Genomic DNA, 12,444 nt, shown 5'->3' on the forward strand with positions numbered 1-12,444 from the left:
TCGATGATCCTTCTGTGTCCCTTCCAACTTCCAGGAATATTCTCTCTGTGAAATATCCGTACAAGAGCACGGTTCCCACTTCTGGCTACATGAGCCAGAGGTGGACAGAGCTCCTAATACACAACACTCTCCTCTTTGCTTTGACAAACCCTCCCTGCCAAGCATTATTGACTTATGACTCATTTCCACTCAAGTGACTCCTCCCAACTCTTCCCTGTCATTTCCATTGCACTTCCTCACTGGGAAAAATCCCTGGTATAGCACCTTTCTTACAGACATTCCTTGTGCCAGCCCAGATCTGACCAGGATCTGTTCTTGCCCTTTCTGCAGAACAACCACAGAGTCACTGGCAGCAATTCCTGAGATGTCCTGGTAGCTTCTCAGTTGTACCCCTTGAGCTGCCAAATTAATTCCAGCCTGTCCTCATAATTTTACTACTTCACAGCTCTGCCCTCTCTGCAGAGAAATTTGGGCCAGTGAGGATTTTCCAGGGAGGAGAGGTGCTCCCTGCCCTCATTCCCACAACACCTGCAAACTGTGCTGGCTCAGAGTGACACAGGAACGATTTTCTTCTTGGCATCCAACCACTCTGACCACTTGCTACCGGGCCTGGGACAAACCAGAGGGCAAAGAACAAAACTGCAGAAATCAAGCTCAGAAGCAAAGAGGAGAAAAGCAAAACAGAGAGAAAACCTTCACGTCCAAACTCTTCCAGAAATTTTGGGGTTTGGATGCGAATCCTTCATTTCTAGTTGATAATCCATAGATATCCAGAAGAGCCCAGCTCCCCTCATGAATAGGGTCTGGAAAAAGACCCCAGATCTTTTAGAATCTGTGGAAAATCACAGAATGCTCAAACCAAAGGACCCTTCTGATGGTCAGTGTCAAATATATGATGCAAACACTGCTCATCAGTCCTCAGCCCACCTGGCAAACACGCATGAACCTGGGCATCCAAGGAAAATTAGCTTGAATATACCAATATCCATCATGTGGCCATGTCCTAAAAATATATAAACTACACAGACATGGTTAGAAAGGAATATGATGAATATCCTGATGTCTCAGCTGCTCTCCATCCTCCTGTATTTGATGCACAGAGGTAGAGTCCCAATGCAGAAAACCCCAAAAAGCCTCTAGCAGTTGACTGTGAGCTGCATCCTAAGAGGGAATTCCTGGAGGACCCCCAGGTGGACGGATAGATGGATGGAGAGTGGTGAAGCAGAGCTGGGCTCCTGCAGGCTGGAGATGTGAGGAGCAAGGGGTTGGTTTCACCACAGGAATTTTGCATGAGGAGCTGGCAGGGAGTGGCTCTCCCCTGGCTTGTCCTGTGCCTCAGCACTGGTACCACCACAGAGGGTGTGGGTGCTGCTCTGCCTCTCCCCAGCTCTCATGGAAAAGGGAGTGGCAGAGCTGGAGAGACAGCATGAGGTGAGAATGGATTAGAGTGAAAAATAAGGGGGGAAGGAGGAAAACAGAGCTCTCAGCACGACCCCATGTGCTGGGAGGGCATAGGCTCCAAGCACAGGCCACGTGTTGGTGACAGACACTTGGCACTTGCTGTTACATCCAGCGGCACAAGGACTTGTCAGAGGTAACTAAAGACCACCAGGAGCCTTCATCCAGAGCTCAGGCAGTGGAAACTCTTCCATTAACACTCCCTCCCTGCCAGCTCCTCTCCTTTTCTTCCTTGTCTCACCTCTGGGTTGCGGCCGGCATCTCGACTGGAATTACCTCGGGCTGCTGCTGCACCAGCCCTGACCTCTGCTGCGAATGTTTTCGGGGCAGAGGAGACTGATGTGGAGTCCTGGCTGATCAGTGTGAGCTGAGCGTCCTGGTCTGCTGCCCCCTCCAGCCACAGACGTGATGGGGTGGAGAGGGGGAGGCTGTTTTCGGGCTCTTGTGGCAAATTTACTCCACGATTCATAGGAAGGAAAAATCCGTTTGGAATTTAAAACTGCTGTTAGCTCCTCTCGGTGTTGCCTGTGCCCGCATGTATGTGATATACATACAATATAAACCTTTATAAAAATAAAACCTAATAAAAAGGGGCAGGGGGAGGGGTGTTTGCCAGCCTGGCAGGCACAAAGCGCTGGGAATGCGAAGCAAGTTTTGTAATCACCGTGGCATTTCCAGCGCGTTTGGCCACAAAAGCTCCGGATTGAATGGCTTAGCATCCCTCTCCGTCTCTCCTTGCATCACAAAGCTCAGAAGCGCCATTTGAAGTTTCAAAAGGAACGTTTTTTTTTGTGAATGAGATAATCAGCGCCGACTAATCTACCACGCGCCCCTCCTTGTAATCCGCACACCTCCAGCTGAGGGAACAAAACCGGGTCCAGTTAATCCCGCGGGGTCCTGCCTTGAAGCTGTTGCGCGGATCCTGCGGCAGGAGCGGAGGTGGGAAGGATTATGCTGCCGAGAGCAGATGCACGTCTGTGTTCTTACAGCCTGCTCCCTTGTTGTGCATAATTCCAGGTAATGAACTTCAGGGTTGAGCCACGAGGCACGTCTGGGTCCCCATAACGATGGGACAGAGGTGACCCCATTGACCAGCCACGCAGGATCCACGTGGGAAAGCTCCTGCTGCCACGAGCCCCAGAGCTCTGAGCCCTGTAGGTGGGACAAGGTGGGTGATGTATCTCACCCTCGAGATTGCCACCTCCTCCATCACCTGAGAACAGGTTTTAACCACCACTTTATATCCTGGCTAGGAGGTGAAACCATTTCCCAGCCCATAAATGATGCCAGGCTGCTGCACTGAGAGTTGCAGGACCAGGGGGAAGGGAAAACCCTCGTGCTCAGAGTACCCGAGGAGAAGGGAGAGGAGCTGTGCTGGAGTCTGGGCTGCTCATGCATTTCACATACAGAGCCACTGGATCAAACAAACAGCAAAGCCCCAGGAGAAATCCCAGAGGCTCTTAAATCCCATATTTCCTCATTGCTATGGAAGAAGCGTGCGCTGCGCGGGGAAAGGTGAGCAGGAGCAGGCGTGTGCCTGTTGTGTGTGAGAGCACACACAGGCACACCTGCGGTGGCAAAGAGCACGTTTCTGACCCGAGGGCTCACCCCACATCATCTGCAGGAGTCAATTTGCTGATAAAAACAGACTTGGAGCTGCCTCACTGGAACAAACAGGAGCAGAGAACATCCGCCCTTGGGATATAAACTTGCTGTGCTGTTACAGACTGCATCCCAATTAAAACCACAAAAAGATGCCTTCCCCTCTCTCCAAAATCCACTCCAGAAGACAAGAAGCTGTTCCTGATATACTACAGCAAAAGCAATCCAGTTGACTGTCTTTGGAGAGCTCTGCTCTCTCCAGAAGGAGGAATCTCTCCTGCATCCATACACGCTCGTTCCTGCTCTGTGCCTCTCCGAAGGGAGCCATCACTCTCTTCAAAACACTCTCCCGTAGTCAGCAGTGATAGGCAATGTAATAATACCTTTTATTGGGTCAATACATCAGCTGGAAAGCAGAAGCCACCCCTTTCAGCAGGTGATGGCCAAGGATTGACCTATGTGAGTGTGCAGGCCGGGGTATTACGGCTCTTGGTCCATTCCCACAGGCAGGAGGGAACATTTACCTCTCTTGGTTTGTCTTCTGGTGCTTTATTGCATTTCCTGTTTTCTGAGCTGCCTTAATAGAACATCCTTCTGAAGGGCTCTCCACTGTGTAGTAAATATCCTCCCTCATCCACCAACTTGGATAGGGATCAATCAATCAGAGGAAGTCCTTTGGGATGCCAGGGAGCATCATTCAAGGTTAGGCACCCGACAGGCAGGTGACAGCAGAAGGATTGCAATGCTTCTGCTTGGGATTAGCCCCCCTGCTGCTTGCCAAAAAAATATTAAAAAAAAAAAAAAAAAAGCAGGATGGGAGAGTCCTCCAAAGATGGGGAAAGTTTCATCTCTCATCCCCAGCTGGGTTTCGTTAAACAGCCTGGGGGAAAACGGGCATCCCTGAAATCAGCCATCTGGGTGTCTTGGTATGTAGCACAGAAATTCCTTGGGCTCTCCTGCAGTGGACATGGAGATTTAACCATGGGTTGAGGGGCAACACACGTACAAGGACCTGGGAACCTCCTCGTTGTGAGATGGGGCAGGACCAGGGTGTAACAAACCCCTTGGGCAAGGCCTGGTGGGGGCTGGTTTGCTTTGTGCTGCTCAGGAACAACATGAAAAGCCTTTTCTAGCTGGCAAGCCCAAGGATGGCACCACTTGGATGGGCACAGGAGCTGCCTGGTGTGAACCCAGCCTGGCTGAGCTCAGTGACAGACCAGGTGACAAGACACCTCTCCCCACGGAAAGAGTTTTGTGATAAAGCCTTGGCAACAAGGTTTTGTTGCTGCCTGTGCTTCCTTTGCAGCCATCTCTGACATTAACCCTTTGGTGCTTTCCAGAAAGGAAAGGGGAATCCAGAAGATTAATTTATTGCTCCATTATTAACACATTAAACTGTCAATAGCTGCCTTTGGTGGCCTGTAGTGCCAGAGGGGAGTGTGACAGCTCTTCTGGAAGGAAGCTGCGACCATAAGTAACGATGACCTTTTAATTGGTCCATTATAAGGTCGGAGCTTGGCCACCACACCGGGAGAGTTCACTAAGCAGTTAATCCATTTAGCAGAGTCTGTGTCTATGGAGAGGATGTAAGTGGTGTAGTTGTTGTCTAAGCTGCATTTGAGAGTCATTAAAGGGTTGCTTTCTGCAGGAAGAGTCGTGTTTTAACAGCATTAGCTCCCGGCTCCACCAGGCAAGCCCTGGTGAATTACCCTGCACTGAACTGCAGCTATAGATTTCATCTTATAGTTTCTGTGTGTAATGAATGACAGCTCTCAGACATCCTAGAAGAGGCTTCTAATGGCAACTGGCACGTGGGAGCAGCTGATACAGCCAGGGAGTGAATTAAACCCGAGCTCTCCGCAGACAGCTCCTCTCCAGCTGGGCCCAGGACAAGAGGCTGCGTGCTGGGAAATTATGAGTCTCATAATTTCATAATTTGTATCCTTCAAAAGGTTTGTCCTAAGGGGGGGAGGCATCACTGTTTAGTTGCAGAACCGCCTGACCAGACAGCACCCACCAAATTCTGTCCTCCAACGTGGAGTCCAGAGGCTTGAGCAGGATGAGACAACACAGATTCAGAAGGTCACACAGATTCAGGGGTCAGAGGAGGTTTAGGTTGGATGTTAGAAAGAGGGTCTTCACCCAGAGGGTGGTTGGGCACTGAGCAGGCTCCCCAGGGCAGTGGTCACAGCACCAAGGCTGCCAGAGCTCAAGGAGGGTTTGGATGATCCTCTCAGGCCCATGGTGTGAATCCTGGTGATGGTCCTGTGCAGGGCTGAGGGTTGGACTCGATGATCCTTGTGGGTCCCTTCCAACTCAGCACATTCTGTGGTTCTGTGGGAATGGGGAAGGCTGCAGGGATGCCAGGAAGGCAATGACCCTGTTCCCCTGTCCTGCACCATGGGGATGGTTATCAGAGGAATAACAATGGCCAGTCACTAATACATGTGCATTTTAGGGACCTTCAGTCATCAAAAACCAGCTAAGCCCACACAGGCACCAAATGCTCAAGTCTGAGGGCGGGATTTGGAGCTCCAGGTCATTCTCTGTGAGTAAAGGGCCCCAAATGGCGCTGAGTGGACAAAAAAGCCACATTGCTGCAGCCCCTCAGCACAGGCTGGTAAGTCTGGCCTCCAATGAGCCCCACAGAGTCCCCTCTGGAGGCAGCACACCAGGGTGGTGAAAAGGCAGCGTGAAGGCCAGCGAGCAGCACCCACCAGTGCATGGATTCACTAAAGAGATGCTACAGAGAGAGTCTGAGTTAAACCTCAAAGCCAGAGTTGGTCCTGCTTCCTTCCCCTCTTAGCTCTCCCTGCCTTTCACTCTGGTGGATCCACACCAGGCTGCTGTCCCCTTCATCTTCCAAAAATGATTATACAGGGGACCCTCTAAAACCTTCCCTGGTCAGAAGGACAGTGCTGCACATCTCCTCAAAGACCCCCAGCTACCGAGGAAGGGTGAGGGTGGATGGAAGTGCTGGAGCAGCAAGGGCAATTAGACCACAGTGTTCCTCCATGAGGCTGCAACATGACAGAAATGATGGGAAAGTGATGGGAGTTGTGGTGTAGAGATCTACAGGGATGAAAACTCAGTTTGTGGGGGTGCACAGCCAGCAGGACACACCCCCATTGCTCAGGTGGTGCGAGGTGACACCAAGAGTCGGGGTTAGAAGGGAAACTTGAGCCACCCTTGGCTCCTCCCGGTGACCATGACAGCAGGATGTGCTGTCCCATCAGCAGAGCTGCAGCCTGCACAATGTCCACCCATTCATTCCTTCACACTCCCATCTCTCCAAGTGTCTTTCCTCCAAAGCACATCATCATGAGGGAGCTGGGATTGTTCAAGGTTGGAGAGGAGGAGGCTCAGGGGAGACCTCCTCACTCTCTGCAACTCCCTGCCAGGAGGGGGGAGCCGGGGGGGGTCGGGCTCTGCTCCAGGGAACCAGCAGTAGGACAAGAGGGCACGGCCTCAAGCTGGGCCAGGGCAGGGTCAGGTTGGACATCATGAAGAAATTTTTTACAGAGAGAGTACTCAGCCATTGGAATGGGCTGCCCAGGGAGGGGGTGGAGTCCCCGTCCCTGGAGGTGTTTAAGGACAGACTGGATGTGGCATCAGTGCCATGGGCTGGGAACCACGGCGGGGTTGGATCAAGGGTTGGACTGGATGATCTCGGAGGGCTTTTCCAACCCAGCTGATTCTGTGATTCTATGATTCTATGATTCTGTGATTCTGTGGTTCTACAATTCTATGATCATCGTCACGCTGCCACGACCCCACGCCCCGGCCCCATCTGCGTCCAAACCCATTCTCGTGCTCAGCAGCAGCCCAGATTAGTGCCTTGTAAACAGAACCCTCTTTGTGCCCAAGCCCTGACCTTTGACTCGGCTCCTGATCCCAGCAGAGTTGATGTGTCCTGCTATTTGTCTTGCTGCTCCCTGAGAAGAAGAAAAGGAGCAGGGAGGCGGCACTCGGCCGGGAGCTGAACGGAGCGGGGCTCTATTCTTGGCTCCAGCTCAGACTTCCTCCCTGACCCCTGGAAAAATGGCTTGCTCTGTCTATTCCTGGGCAGCACAGGGTCATACCCAGCTGCTGTGGATGTCCACTGGAAGCGCTCATAGCTGTGGGAGGATCAAAGGGTGGAGGATAAATTTGGCTGGAGCCTGTGCTGTTGTGCTCGAGCCTAAAATCCAAATCTGGACTTTCCAGGAGATCAGATGGCCAAGGACTGGGAGGAAACAAGAGGAACTGCGTGGTTTTACTGCCACTCTTTCCTCTTCTCCTATACCTTCTTCATCATCACATCACAGCCTTCCACAGCACAGCTTCCTCCTCCTCTGTGCAGGTTAAATCCAGACCTCACATCTGCACCTTTCTCCTCACCTTTGGGGACATTGGTCTTACTGATGCCTCTCCATGTATTGCTCCTGCTCACCTCAATCCTGGAAAAAGGGCCAAAATTTTGGCAGTTCTCAAGTTTCAGGCCTAGAGATGCAGCCTCTGGGTCTGTTCTCTGATACACCCAAAAACTTTTTGATGGCAAAAACGGATCACAGCAAATCGAAGGAAAACAGTGGTGTTTTATTGGTGCATGTGTGGTGCTCACCATGCCAGTGTCCTTCTGGGTCCCACAGGCAAAGGCACAGGTCACCACCCCCAGCAGAAAGGGTTGTCACTGTGAGTTGTCACCATCCTAACGAGGTCCTGCAGGGATGGGAGGCATCTGGGAACAGGCTCCCCAGGGAGGTTGTGGAGTCTCCTTCTCTGGAGATACTCAGAAGTTGTCAGGCACAATGCTGAGTGGATCCTGCAGAGAGGTTGGGCTAGATGACCTCCAGTGGTCCTTTCCAACCTCACCCATCCTGTAGATTCTATGACATCCATCCAAATCCTAGTGTAGGAGACTGGGAAAAGGTATTAACTTGCATTATGCACGAAAAGAGGGTCATGTTTAATACACCCAGGCTTCAGCCAGACACCCATAGGCAACCTGTGGATCCTGTTGAAAGGATCTTAGAAAGCCCCTCCTGGGCACTGTCATGTTGGAAAGACCCAACAGTGCAGTTCACTGTGCTTATTGCATTCCTGCCTTCAAGATTTGCTCCATCATCATCCTCACAGCTGCTTTTCCATGGAGATGATGACCAGGGAGGACAAAGCTGAGCATCCCGGGTGGATGCACCATCCCCCAGGCTGGATGTGGGACCGACTCCACCCTCAAGCCCACAAAGGTCAGCACCCAAATTCTTAGAACTCTTTGAAAGCCCAGACACAAGATTAATTTGACTGACAGAGAACTAATTGGTTTCAGGACTAATTAAGTACATATACTTGTCTTTGCTTAATCAGTGAAATTTCCAGTGGCATTAAAGTGTCCAAGAACACAAATCCCCAGAGATTTAAAGCAAATAGTTAAAATCAACTCAGATCCAATTATCATATAAATCACTAATGACCCGGGTAAATTGGAAGCTCTTTGGCTCGGCCTCCGGGGAAGAATAAACCCTATAAAAATGAACATGCTACCTGGATTAATACACAGGCTCAGAGGACTCCACTGCAAATATTCCAACAGGACCTTTTCCAGTTACATTGTTATTCATCACAAAATGCCAGTATTTCAAAACAAACAGGTTTCACGGGAAGGTTTTGATGAAACTTTCAGCAGGAACTTTGTGTTCAGCATTCAGAGCTATAATCACTCAAGAATAGCCATTTATCCATTGCTGGGCCCATTCCTGCTGAGTCCTTTAACTGGAGGGCAATTAGTAATTTCCGGCTCTGTCTTCCCACATTCTGCTTTTCATCTGGCTCGTGGTCACAGTCTGATACTCCATTTATTAAAAAAATAAAAAAAAAGAAGGTGATTAAAGACTTTCACGAGAAAGAACTTTGGGACATGCCCTGAGACAATCAGAGTTTTTAAAATTAATTAATTAAATGAAAAGGGGTGGTGGACAGAGAAAACCAGGTATCTTCCTTGAGTAATTTCAGTTGTCATTCAAACCACTCAAATTCAGATTTACAAATCTGAGGGAAGGCCACAGAAGCATTTTGGTGACTGAAACCACACAGTGGATAAAAGACATCACAGAACAACACAGAGGAAACACCTCTAATAGGTTTATTTTTTCATCCACACTCATTTTTAGGTGCAAGCTACAGGTGGATCCCAGAAAACCTAATCTCCACTAACCACCTGAGCTGTCTCATCCTGACCTGTTTATTTTGCCAGTGCAGATTCAAACTTTATTCTATATTCATGGGAATCTCAGGCTTGTAAAAAATTGGCACGTAAAGAAACAAGGAATTAAAAAAAAAGGTTAAATATGAGAATAATATATGAAATGCAGTTTTTATGCACCCAGTGATTACAAACCCTAGGGTTTACGCCTCCCAAATTGCAATGCACATTAGGAAGTGCTGCCAATACAATCAAAATCTTCCCCTCCTGACTTCAAGGTTCAGCCAGGAACTGCTTCCAGTCAGAATCCCATCCCTTCCAGCATGCCTGTTTTACTCTGTGATTCCCTAATGTCCCACCAAGGGGTTAATGAGTGCAAGGAAGCACGAATGGGATAAAGAATTAACAGCAAATACCTCACCCACGGTGGGATAAAGTGATTAAAGAAGTGTCCTTGGACCTTGGGCTGTGTCTTCCAGAAAGAACAACATTCCTACCCCTAACCTGAAATTAAAGTTCCACCCCAAGTGGTGACTACAAAAGCAGCCTCTGCAGAGGTGTGTTTGTACATATGTTTTGGCCATGCCCTTTTATTCCAAGCTCCTGCTCTGGAATCAGAGCACGATCCCACGAGTTCTGCATGAGGGTGGATGTTGCTGAATCCATTGAACAGCAGTGAGAGCCACATTAAATAGGAGGCCAACTGGAGCACTGTGGGCTGCAAGAGGGGTCTGCTGTGTCACAAAACCCTCCCAAAAGGCACATCACCTTGACCAGGGAACGTGGTTTTTAAAGGATGGTGCCCATTCAAGCCACACAGGGCGATTTCTGGGTGACCAAAGGACCTTCATGAGACCTGGATGAAAGGGGTGAAAGCAAACCATACCCTCCTCCCTGCCTCCCCTCTTCATCTTTGCCCTTCCTACTCCACTGTGATCATTTTGCTTTGATATGTGCCCAGGAACTCTCCGTGTGCTTAAAAAACTTGGGTACCCGGGCAAGTAATAAGTATAATAAATATCTTTTTGTCATTTCCTGGTGCACAGCACTTCAGTGCTCGAGATGCACGTTGGTACTCCTCTTTTTCTTCCTTGCTTTTAAGGAAAAAAAGGCTTAATAAACAGGCAAAGTAGAAAACAAAAGGAGTCCACATTCCTCCTTGCTCAACCTCCTACTCCTCAGGGATCTCCAAAAACTCTAAAAGATGGGCTAAGCCTTGGCAGCTCATCGTCCTTCCTTTTCCCCCATATCATTAGGAGGATCATTAGAGGTCAGAGTCGAGTTTTATCCTTGTGAGGATAAAGCAGCTCACAAAAATTGAAGCCTGTGGCAGAATAAAACTCTGATGGAGCCACTCACCCAAAGCCTTGTTGCTGGAAATGCCCGGCAGCACCGAAGCGTCGAGGATGTCGGGATGCAGCGGATTCCAGGGTGGAATTACAGGTGCCCAGGAGAGGAGGAGGAGGAGAGGCTGAGCTGCAGGGCAGTGGTGCTAATGAACTCTGGCTTCTGCATGGGTTTTTCTGCTTTTCCCATTCCTACCTGGGTAAGGGAAACTCGGGGAAAATTTTAGCACGTCAGGGCCCCGCAGAGGCAAAGACAAAGCAAGGCTGGGTTTGAGAGTAGGCAGAGATCTGAACAATGATTGTGGCCACTGTCACAGCCCTGGGAATGCCATTTATAACACAGTGTGCTGGTGGGATAATGGGAAATAGCCCATCAGGAGGGCTCACTCAGCCAGCACCAGGCAGCACCTACTGGTGTGCAGCCCACACAGGGGAACAGACACATCTGAGTTGTCCTCAGGGCCAGGAGAGGAGGGTTGGCCAAAGCAGGGCTGGAAAGATGCAAGTTCAAGGGTTAAAACGGGATCTCCCTCCAGCTGGTGAGAGGATTTGCTCCTGGAACAGAGATCTGCTCTGATCCTACAGCTCCCTGTCAGGATCCCAGATAAACTGGTGCAGATGGACCCAATCAAGCTCTCACTGATGGACAAACACCAACACCGAAGCAGGTGAGGGAGCTGAGCACCAACCCCTCCATCAAGTCTGGGGCTGATGGTGCTCCAAAAGGCTGAGGAAAAAAAATCAACCAGGGCTGCAAAGCACAATTCCCACCTGACCCCTGTGATTAGATGCATCCCTGATCCATGAGTGTGGATTACCCTGATGTTACTCCAGGTGAACAACATACTTTTAAGTCACTTCCTACTTTTTATTCCATGCCATCAGTGTGTTATGTTACCAAAGTATTCAATCTCATTTTATATTCATTTATGGCCATTAGCCCACTGCCCAACACAGGCACCGTGTGCTGAGCTTGCCCACCCAGACATTCCTCACCTGGGGAAGCACGAGATGATTTCAAGCCAGGCTCAGCCAGTCCATGGCCCTGGGTCTGCATTTCAGGACTAAAAATATCTTCCCATCTTTGCAAGCACCAAGTCAGCTGCATGCAGGCAGGGAGGGACATCCAAGTGGAAAAACCACATCCTTCCTCACGTGACATGTCACATTTGGCCTGGAGAATTTGCTTTTCTCTGGGGAGTCAAGTCTTCAGCTGGAGTCAGTTCCTGAGATAAAAATAGGTCAGATCTTGTTTCCCCTCAGGGTTCTGGGTTCTGGTTTGTTGTGGGGTTTTTTTTCCCCTCTTTGTGCTGGAAAAACCCTCCATGGTGTCTCAGGAAGCTGAATCTGGGATTTCCCTGCATTTATTGCAAGATGAGCATCCACCTGCACACTTACTCACCTGTGGCTCCCACCTTACCTGGGCTCCTTGTCCCCAGAGTTGTATGTTTGGGATGGAGAGGCCGGAATTTGCTCTGCTGGCTGCAATCCATATCCAGCAAGCCCCTAAATTTCCAGGGAAACATCCACAGCCAGGGCACCCACTGGAGCTTCACTGTTGTCAATGGGATGCTGAGTATTCCAGATCTCCTCCGTGGAATGTCAGCGTTGGCAAACATGGATTTGATGGTTGCTAAGCTACGTGGAGCTGATGGGTGAACACAGGGCTGGGCAAGCTCAGGTCCCTAATCCATGGGGTGAGGGAAGGGGGGATGTCTGGGAAAAGGGAGCCACGGGATTCACTGTTCCCAGCACAATCAAGGCTGCCAATGCCTGCTGGGGCTTAAATTCCAGGGATACCCCAGGGGTGGGTGGCATGAGAAAGAGCACAAGGATGCTTGAAGATGTGTCTTTTAA

The 12,444-nt window shown here is 49.9% G+C and overlaps 1 long non-coding RNA gene across 1 annotated transcript; it reads right to left on the bottom strand.

Moving 5' to 3' along the window:
* Positions 1-7,546: 7,546 nt before the first annotated feature.
* LOC127462934 (uncharacterized) lies at positions 7,547-10,924 on the bottom strand. The gene is made up of 3 exons (XR_007900601.1): positions 10,601-10,924; positions 8,584-8,882; positions 7,547-7,961 (listed from the first exon to the last, which is right to left on the bottom strand). It is a non-coding gene; the product is annotated as an uncharacterized LOC127462934 (long non-coding RNA).
* Positions 10,925-12,444: the final 1,520 nt, after the last annotated feature.

The sequence above is a fragment of the Manacus candei genome, unplaced genomic scaffold (assembly GCF_025592945.1).
Source record: "Manacus candei isolate 608988 ecotype Guabito, Panama unplaced genomic scaffold, ASM2559294v1 h1tg000146l, whole genome shotgun sequence".
NCBI classification, from domain to species: Eukaryota; Metazoa; Chordata; class Aves; order Passeriformes; family Pipridae; genus Manacus; species Manacus candei.